We start from the raw sequence: 10,344 nt of genomic DNA on the forward strand, positions 1-10,344 counted from the left end.
ACCAAGCCCTATGAAGATAGGTTGAGGGACTTGGGAATGTCCAGCCTGGAGAAAAGGAGGTTGAGAGGGGACATGATAGCCCTCTTTAAGTATTTGAAAGGTTGTCACTTGGAGGAGGGCAGGATGCTGTTCCCATTGGCTGCAGAGGAAAGGACATGCAGTAATGGGTTTAAACTACAAGTACAACGATATAGGCTAGATATCAGGAAAAAATGTTCACAGTCAGAGTAGTTCAGCAGTGGAATAGGCTGCCTAAGGAGGTGGTGAGCTCCCCCTCACTGGCAGTCTTCAAGCAAAGGTTGGATACACACTTTTCTTGGATGCTTAGGGCTGATCCTGCGTTGAGCAGAGGGTTGGACTAGGTGACCTGTATGGCCCCTTCCAACTCTATGATTCTATGATTCTAACCCCCGGCTTATAGGAAGTGCTGTGATGTAAAATGATGGCTGCAGTTTCTGATGGGGGGCAGGAAAGGGGACTTGGGTTCAGGATATCTCTGGTATCCCGCATGGGGCCAAGTTAAGGCATGTAACAAACTCTACATATACATTGTTTACTGCCATCACTGCCTTGAACACACAAAAGAGGATACGCGATAACAGGAGCGCATCACACAAGGAAAACCATATAACGGCGCAAATAAAATCTGAACAGATCATTTCTCAATCTCATTTTACTAGAATGTTAATCTTTGTATATGTTGCCACAAGGCATAAGCGTTAAAGTTCATCGCACGGATGGTAATCAAGTGGTCAACAGACAGTCCGGGAGAAGCAACACGGTAGAGATAAAGGAAAACCACCCGAATGAAGAAAAGCAAACAGACCGGCCCTGCCGTTTCAGACTTCAACAGCCCTCCCTCGGTTTTGCAAGCGACAAGATCCTCTGACTACCAGCTAGGGTCTGCACCGAGATCGAAAGCCGTGCACGGCAGCCTAGTGACAAGGTGTCTATAAATCTCCAGAGAGCGTGTCCAAAGTTCTTTGGAGCCTGTGCGCTTTATTGAAAAGGGAGAGGAGGGGGACAAGCAGCCCAATGGGATTTTTTAGCCACCATAAAAATGAATGCTCTGACTTGGAAGGCCCAGGCTGGCCCAATCTTGTCAGATCTCCAAAACCAAGCCAAGTGGGCCACGGCTGGTACTTACATGGGAGGTCACCAAGGAAGATCCATTTTGCCACACAGAGCCAGGCAATGTGAAACCATCTCTGTCCATTCGTCTCATGCTGTGAAATCCCTACAGGACCTCCACAGGTAGAGTTGCCAGCTCTGGGTTGGGGAATACCTGGAGACTTTGGGGGTGAAGCTGGGAGAAGGCAGGATTTGGGGCAGGGAGAAACCTCAGTGGAGCGTGATGCTCAGGAGCGCACCACCCAAGGGGCCATTTTCTCCAAGGCAACTGATCTCTTTAGTCTGGAGATGAGCTATAATTCCAGGGGATCCCCGGGTCCCACCTGGAGGCTGGCATCCTTAGCCACAAGTGAGCTGTGCCTTGCCAGCACTTCTCAGCACCACTTCAAAACAAATCAACATTCCCTCGGTCCTGCCCGTGCAATTTCCCAAGGTCACTTTCACCTTCGTGTGCCTCTCAGCAGGCCTAATAGCGGAGGGCGTGTAGGTTCTCCTGTAAGGGATCCATGACTCCCTCTCCAAACATCCCTGAGAGCCAGCGTGGTGTTGGGGTTAAGAGCGGCAGCGTCTAATCTGGCGAGCTGGGTTGCATTCCCTGCTCCTCCACATGCAGCCAGCTGGGGGGCCTCGTGCCAGTCACAGGCCTGATAGTGCTGTTCTGACCCAACAGTCCTGTCAGAGCTCCCTCAGCCTCACCCACCTCAATCACAGGGTGTCTGCTGCAGGCAGAGGAAGGGAAGACAATTGTAAGCCACTTTGAGACTCCTTCCGGCAGTGAAAAGTGGGGTATAAAAAACAGCTCTTCTTCACGCACCTGGGAACCCCCACTGGGCTGGGACTGCCTGAGGCCCACACAGCAGGAGGATAAAGATACAGGAAAACCATCTCCACACAGGGTGTTTGGTGTGAGAAAAGCGTCTCTGTAGTGTTGTCACAATCAATCTATCAATCTTTATTTACAGTCATTCAGCCCAAAATTTAGTGCCATCACAAATGTCACCGCAGAAGTTTGATTCTGACCGACTCCTCGCAAAGATTCTTGGCTTCCACTCTTTGGCTCTGGATCTCAGAGGCTTCCTGACATTGTAGGAGCTGGCTTAGGGAAACTCACATCACTGCTGCCCTGACGACAGACTTAAGCTTTGGTTTGCTCCGCTTGCAGCTCTTGCTTGCTCTCCAGCTCTTACATAAGTCCCGTTGGACAGAATGTGGACATGCATTCCAAATGCACAGTTCCATTCACATTCTGCTCCAGCTACTCCACTAAGACTAGCGGATGGGGGGGGGGGGGAGAGAACAGCTCAGTTGCTTTGGCAATGGCCAGCCATTCTGCTCCGAGCCCTCCCCTCTTGTAAACAGCTCCACACGCTTTCAGGAAAAGGGTGCACACGCTTGCCTACAAAAGAAATCGCATTTCACAAGGGGGGGGGGACACATTTGTGAAATGCACGGGGTGGTGAAGGTGTCCAGCAAGATGCCATATATCTGTGTCACACAAGGGACGCTTGCCAAGAACTGCAGCACTTTCCAAGGGCAGGGATCTCACTCCTTTAAGATTCCTGCAAACTTTAGCAAAGATGCAGCTCCAAAGGAAACGAATACAGTCGACACCTTCGTGGAGATTGTCCACCCTCCTGCATCCATTTCCAAGCTGTCATCCATAAGCGGCACTCAAGTTTTAAGAGATATGGCAGAAGATGCAAAACATAGCACTTTTCAATACCATTCATTTCACTGGGACAATTACGTAACTTTTTTTTAAAATCCCATTTGATAGGGAAGAGCTTCAGCTCCATGGAAGAGCCTCCTTTTCGCATGCAGAAGATCTCAGGTTCAGTTCTTTGGCAGCTCCGTTTAAAAAGGACCAGGCAGTAGGTGATGTGAAAAAGCTCTGCCTGCGATCCTGGGGGTCCACTGCCAGTCTGAGGAGACCGACTGGGAAAATATTTTATTCCAGTGGCACCTTCAACAAAGTTTAATTCTGGCTGTAAGTGATAACAGAGCAACTTCAGAAGTGTAGTGAGATAAGAACCTGATATCTCTGTTAAGCCCTGGTGGTTCCATTATCCTGAATGTTGTCATAATTCAGCATCACCCATTCCAATCTCTTTCTGAAATTCTTTTGCAAGAAAACAGCTGCTTGAGATCCCCCCTTGAGATCCCCCTGTAAAGCTGAACTATTATCCTACAGGTTTCACCGTCTTGTAATTCTGGATGTCAGATTTGGGCCCATTTCTGCTTTAGTATAGGGTCTAACTTGCTTGCCCTGTGTAGAGAACTGCAGGGCATTGTTGGCATATACAATGTTAGAAGATAAGCAAGTGAATAAGCCTGAGATAGCGTAGTTGATGTTACTAGGTTCTGTGATGCTGCTGTCTGGACATGGCAGTAAAGTTGTCACTGGAGTTTACTACAACCTCTGGTACCATTGTCTAGATCAGTGGTCCCCAACCCATGGTCCGGAGACCGGGACCGGTCCAAGGATCAGTCGGTACCAGGCCGCAACTCCTCCTCGTCCTCCTCCCCGGTTGCTGCTTCGGGGGCTGCCCTGCCACTCTGCCACTCTGCCACTGGCTCACCTTTGGTGCTCTCTGGCAGCTGCCATGGCTGGGGCTCCCCTTGGTATGGCACTGCGGAGCTGCTGCTAGCAGCACTGTCAGGGGTGACCGGAAGTCAGGGGCACCGGCGGGAAAGCAAGTGGAGCAGGGGCTCAGGTGGCGGCGACGTCCCTCAGCAAAAGTCTACCCCCCTCCCAGGCCTCAGTAAAATTGTCAAGCGTTGACCAGTCCCCGGTGATAAAAAGGTTGGGGACCACTGGTCTAGATGTCATGCCATTGTGGAGGAGGAATTGCTTTGATTATCTGCACATGCTCATTTGGAGATTGAACCACATACATATCACCATAGGATTAATGCATATCCTTATTACCATAGGATTAAGTTCATATCCTTCTGATATATGATAGGAATTCACTTAAAGAGGACTTATTATTAAATGTTAAAGAGTATCTTACATCACTGACGAAGATAACAAAAACGAAAAAATACCTAGGAGTTTGTTTTGATGTTTTTGGAAGTTTGAGGAATTGTTTATAGTGAAATAAACCGTTATTTGCCATCCCCAGCTTGAAAATCATTTTTTTTTTTTGCTTGTATTACGGCTGACGGGTCATCACCTGCCAGAATTGAGGTTGACAACCACCAGGTGGGGCCTGGCAATCTCCCAGAATTGCTTTCCAAATTACAGAGAAACTCAAATACTTTGGCCACCTCATGAGAAGGAAGGACTCCCTGGAGAAGAGCCTAATGCTGGGAGCGATCGAGGGCAAAAGAAGAAGGGGACGACAGAGAATGAGGTGGCTGGATGGAGTCACTGAAGCAGTCGGTGCAAACTTAAATGGACTCCGGGGAATGGTAGAGGACAGGAAGGCCTGGAGGATCATTGTCCATGGGGTCGCGATGGGTCGGACATGACTTCGCACCTAACAACAACAACAATTCAATACCCCTGATGGCACCTGGATTTTGGCCACCATGCAGCAAAGTGCTGGAATGGACGTCCCCCAGGCCTGATAGTTCCTCCTAAGTACTTGTGTTCTCACCCATGCAAAGTTTCTTGGCAGGCAAGGCATCATAGAAAGGTCCCCTGAAGACAGAAAAATCGAAAGTCAGGGCCTTCTAGTCAGTCATCCCCGGTTAAAGAAACACAACCAGCCTTATGGAACTGAACACCTTTGCTGCTTTGCACTATAGTTGAGGCAGACCTGATCCCTAAAACACCCCTGGAGCATGTTGAGGACAAATGGCCCCTGCCATACAGGTGAGAAGCACAGGCATTGCTCAGCTCAGACCTGAGCTGCAGTGATAATGGAAGCATCTGTCATGTGGCTTCTTCGGCACTGCTGGTTTGCTCCTGGCTGCCAGCAACCCTCCTGGGAATTTCCCCGCTAAAGGGCCAAGCCAGCCCTTGCACGGCTGCAACGCCAAGGACTCTTATGGATCACAGAACCTGCACAGAGCTCTCCTTCAGAGGGAAGGGTAACGGCATTGTTATCTCCAGGGGACATTACTGCTGGAAATAATTTTGAGTTAAAGATGAGAATGCAGAAGAGACAATAGACTTGTTTTATATGCTAGAGCAGTTAACTTTGCTGTCACCTTCACTGCAGCCGGGAACAGGCAAATGCAACCAGGAACTTCTTGTGGATCACTTAAAGCAGGAATGGGGGAGCACAGAAGCCACGAGGTCCAAGCCACGAGGGGGGCCCATAATCATCAGCTGCTAGCAAGAACTAACTGAAGAAGTGGGGAGAGCTAATTGAAGAAAATAGAGCTTGATACGTGGGGGGGGGGGATCCAGAATAGGGTCGCCAGCTCTAGGTTGAGGAATACTGGGAGACTTTGGGGGTGAAGCCTGGAGTGGGTGGGATTTGAGGCAGGGTGGGACCTCAGTGGAGTAGTAGTAGTAGTAGAAGAAGAAGAAGAAGTTGGTTCTTATATGCCGCTTTTCTCTTCCCAAAGGAGGCTCAAAGCAACTTACAGTCACCTTGACTCTAAATAGCCCTTCCTGGAACTAACCCCCTCTACCTACCTAACACTCGAGGAAATCTGTTTCAGTACACAAAGAAGGAAGAAGAGTTGGTTCTTATATGCCGCTTTTCCCTACCCGAAGGAGGCTCAAAGCGGCTTACAGTCGCCTTCCCATTCCTCTCCCCACAACAGACACCCTGTGGGGTGGGTGAGGCTGAGAGAGCCCTGAGATTAGTGCTCAGTCAGAACAGCTTTATCAGTGCCATGGCGAGCCTAAGGTCACCCAGCTGGTTGCATGTGGGGGAGCGCAGAATCGAACCTGGCATGCCAGATTAGAAGTCCGCACTCCTAACCACTACACCAGACTGGCTCTATAATGCTATGGAGTCCACCCTCCCAAGCAGTCATTTTCTCCCAGGGAACTGATCTCTATAGTCTGGCGATGAGCTATAATTTCAAGGGATCCCCAGGTCCTCCCTTGGGACTGGCATCCAATGAGTCTGCTCTCTTGACTACATGTCAGCACTGACAGTCTTCAAGCAGCAGCTGGACAGATACTCATCCTGGATGCTTTAAGCCAGGGAGAGTCAACCTGTGGTGCTCCAGATGTCCATGCACTACAATTCCCATGAGCCCCTGCCAGCAAACACTGGCAGGGGCTCATGGGAAATGGACATCTGGAGGACCACAGGTTGACTACCCCTGCTTTTAGGCTAATCCTACATTGAGCAGGCGGTTGGGCGAGATGGCCTGGATGTCCCCTTCCATGATGATTCTATGTCAAAAATTCCAGATACGACCAAATTTTGCATTATAATCGTTGTTCCGCAACCAGGCTCTGCATATTTGTGCATTCGCTTCCTTCTGTCTTGGAAGGCTTGAGAATAGGGAAGTGGGAATGGAAGGGTACGAAGACGGGACATTTCCGGGCTAGGTAAAAGGGAGCTGCCAGCCGCTCGCTGAAACCACATTTTATTTGTACGCATGAAGCGAGCTCCAATTCAGCTCATGCCGGAATAAATCTTGTGAGCCTTTCAGGGGCCACACCTGACTCCGCTTTTACCCTTTCGCTACAGCAGATGAGCCTGGCTCACCCTTGATTTATTAGATTCACAGAACCAGCCCTGTCAGCACAGCTGAAAACCAGAAGTACAATAAAACAATAAAAGTAAGTTACTTAAAACCCTCTCCCATCCCGTCATTTCCCTGTCTGTATGTGCAGCCAGCTTACAGTGACTCAGTGGGGTTCTCAAGGAGAGAGAACCCTGGATTTCCTTGGCAGCTTCCCCTTCAAATACACACCTGCCTGGGTAGTCAACCTGTGGTCCTCCAGATGTTCATGGACTACAATTCCCATGAGCCCCTGCCAGCAAACGCTGGTTGATTATCCCTGCAGGGCTAACTTTAGTTTAGTTTCTCAATTCTGACAAGATCAGGCTAGCCTGAGCTAGCCTAGTTCAGGGGTTTGTCAAAGGTTCTTGAGGCTGCTTACTAAAAAAAAAAAAGATACGCTTTAGTAGTGGCCACTATACTTTTAAGATATCCAAAGCAGAGTTTGTTCCTGGTTCAGACTAATTAACCGTGCAGTGCATCACGCCTATTTCTATCATTGCAATATTTATAGCCTCCTGGTCTCCCTGCAAACAAACACAAGGCTCTTAGGATTCCCCATTCATTGTTCCTTCTTGACTGGTTTTCCCCTCTCTTCCTTCACCTCTTCCCACCTACTACTGTCTGAACCAGGGGGATGCTGGGGCACTGGTGTGGCTAGGCCGGGCAGGCAAGGGAGGAGCAGCATCTGAGATCCTACAATCTGCCTCCTGTTTTGGAAGCTCTGAGGCAATGCATCTTAGTGCATTTGGGGAAATGTAGTCTCTGGGTGGGGGGCTTGCATGTCCTTTCCCTCTCCAGGCCTCTATGAACTCTACAAGAGACAAGTCCCAGAGCATCCAGGCAGGTATTGTCACACACATTTTGATAACATCCAGGTTGGACTACTGCAAAGCACTCTGCAAAGGGCTGCCCTTGAAGACAGTCTAGAAACTTCAATCAGTGACAAATCCAGGGGCTGGGATATTAACAGGGATCTAAACAGGGAGAGAGCCAGTTTGGTGTAGTGGTTAGGAGTGCGGATTTCTAATCTGGCATGCCGGGTTCGATTCTGTGCTCCCCCACATGCAACTACCTTGGGCTCCCCACAGCACTGATAAAACTGTTCTGACCAGGCAGTGATATCAGCGCTCTCTCAGCCTCACCCACCCCACAGGGTGTCTGTTGTGGGGAGAGGAATGGGAAGGCGACTGTAAGCCGCTTTGAGCCTCCCTCAGGTAGGGAAAAGCGGCATATAAGAACCAACTCTTCTTCTTCTTCTAATTTGGAATGTCCAAATTAGACCAGGTCTCTACCCAACAATACTTGTTCTCAGTTTGTTTGCAGGCCTAGTTCATGCCTTACCTTTGATTTTCTGAAAATGTTTGGGACCAAACCACCTGAAAGTAGACAATCTCCTCCACCCGGGTTTTGTGACTGACTGGCTGTGCCTTGTTGCCAGAGTCTGTATAGCAGAATTAAGACTGGGAGACACTCGCAAAGGGACTTTTTCAGCATGGCCCCATTTACTGAATTCCTTCTCCCCAGCCATGCAATTGCTGTCTTCTTGCTTGGCCTTCCAGATTCTTTTGGGACCTGGGGATCCCCTGGAATCTCCAGGCTAAAGAGATCGGTTCCCCTGGAGAAAACGGCTGCTTTGGAAGGCGGACTCCATTTTCCGAAAAGGTCTCATAAAACACCCCCCAAAATCACAGCGTGTTGTCTGGCAGGTGTGATGCCTTTTACTTCTTGTCCCATCACGTACTTTGGCGTAGCCAGCGTGGTGTCGTGGCTTGATTCCCCACTCTTCCTCCACATGCAGCCAGCTGGGTGACCATGGGCAAGTCACAGTCCTGTTAGAGCTGTTCTCACAGAGCAGTTCTATCAGAGCTCTTTCCTCCCCACCAACCTCACAGAATGTCTGGTGAGGGGAGAGGAAGGGAAGGCGATGGATTGTAAGCCGCTTTGAGACTCCTTCGGGGAGTGGAAAGCAGGGTACAAAAGCCAACAACTTCTTTGCAGATACCTTTAGCATCACAGGGCGATTTGAGCTTCAGCCCATGCAAAGAGCAGCCCCCCAGCTGCGTGACACCCCTTCCCGGAATGCCCCCAAATAATCTTTTTACTCTTTCCCCGCCCAAAAGGCACACGAGAGGAATGGCAAGGATGTCACCTCTGCCATCGCCCAGGCACAGATGCATCTCTTGGTCAGTCCATCCATCCATCAATCCATTCATTCATTCATTTATTCACTCCCTCGCGCACAAGCACGGATCTCCCTTTTTGCGCCAGAGGCCACACAACATCCCAAATTTGACAGCAGGCTCAAGCGTTCAGGGGGCCGACGAGGGCTGCCCGACAGGGATGCAAGGCTTTGCAGGGAGTCCATCAGCACACCCCGAAGGCACGAACGAGACGGGTAAAATCTCCCTCGTCCCGATGCGCGCAGCAGCCCCCTGCGTGCAGCCGCACGCCGCCCTCGCTTGGCGCCCGCAACGCCCCCGAAGGGGCCAAACCCCAGTGGTTACCTGGAGGACGCAGCTGGCAGGGTCTGGCCGACGGGGGGAAAAGCGAAAGCGAGAGTGAAAGGGACTGGCCTATTTAAAGTGTAAGGGGGGGAGGGGGCCGCGAGGGAAAAAAAACTTTTTCGGCCCTGCTGGTGGAATTCCCGCTTTCGCCCAACCCACATTCCTGCCTCCACCCCCCAAGGGCTCGGCAACGCACCACCCAGCGCTGCCCCGATGCGCGACGCGGAGGGGGGGGAAACCTCCTTCTCCTCTCCCGTTCTGGCCAGCTGTCCCCTTCCCTGGCCCGGTCCGGGAGCGGACAAGGCGGCCTGCGAGCGCGTCCGGGCCCCGTTCCCCCCCCCTCCTCCTTCCAGGCAAGCCGGCCACTGGACGCCGCTTGGCAACGGGGAAGCCTGAATGGCGAGGAGCGCGCCGGGCCCCCGCGCAGGATGCGGCCACCTCCTGCGACGCTCGGCCGCCACCGCCGCCGCTCCCTGAGCGCTGCAGGTGGCCAAGGCGCCTCCGGAGGGTCTCCCTGCCCCCCCCCCTGCGGCTCTGGGGGTCTCCCCTCCCACGCCCTCCTTTCGAGCAGCGGCCTCCTTCCCGCGTTGACTTTCACTTCTGTTTACGTTCGAGAGTCCCCCCCCCCCCTTTTCGCTTTCAGCTGCCTGGCGGGGCTGTCGCGGCTGCGGCCAAACAGGCTCAAGCGGATCGCCGGAGCGCAGCCGAGGCCAGCGCTGGGCTCTGCCTCCTGCGCCCCTCCCCGGCCTCTTCACCCCGCCTGGGAATCGCTGAAGGAGCCGCGCGCCTCCTGCGCTCCCGCCGCATCCCGCGGCCGCATGGTTCCCTCGGCAGTTTTTGCGTTCCGCCTCGGAGCGACCGGGGGTGGGGGGTTGGGGTAGGGGGAGACTTCGCTTCATGTACGGCGCCCCGGCTTTGAAAAGGCCTTTTTATTGCCACCGGACTCCTTCAAGCAGCAGATCACTCGGACAAACCTCATTTTAAACGCCCCTAAGACCCCGAGCCTCAGGGGAGGGTGGTATACAAATGTAATAAATAAGCTGGTTAGCCCCCGCTGCGGACTAGA

At 51.8% G+C, this 10,344-nt stretch overlaps 1 protein-coding gene across 2 annotated transcripts in view; it reads right to left on the reverse strand.

The window, feature by feature from the left end:
• LOC143838540 (sodium- and chloride-dependent GABA transporter 2) overlaps positions 1-9,369 on the reverse strand; it is a 72,350-nt gene extending 62,981 nt beyond the window's left edge. For both annotated transcript variants that reach the window (XM_077339977.1, XM_077339984.1), the window contains exon 1: positions 9,279-9,369. The gene's annotated coding sequence lies outside the window, so the exon portion shown is untranslated. The remainder of the gene's footprint in view (positions 1-9,278) is intronic.
• Between the last annotated feature and the right edge of the window lie 975 nt (positions 9,370-10,344).

This window comes from Paroedura picta, chromosome 5, assembly GCF_049243985.1.
Source record: "Paroedura picta isolate Pp20150507F chromosome 5, Ppicta_v3.0, whole genome shotgun sequence".
In the NCBI taxonomy this organism is placed as follows: Eukaryota; Metazoa; Chordata; class Lepidosauria; order Squamata; family Gekkonidae; genus Paroedura; species Paroedura picta.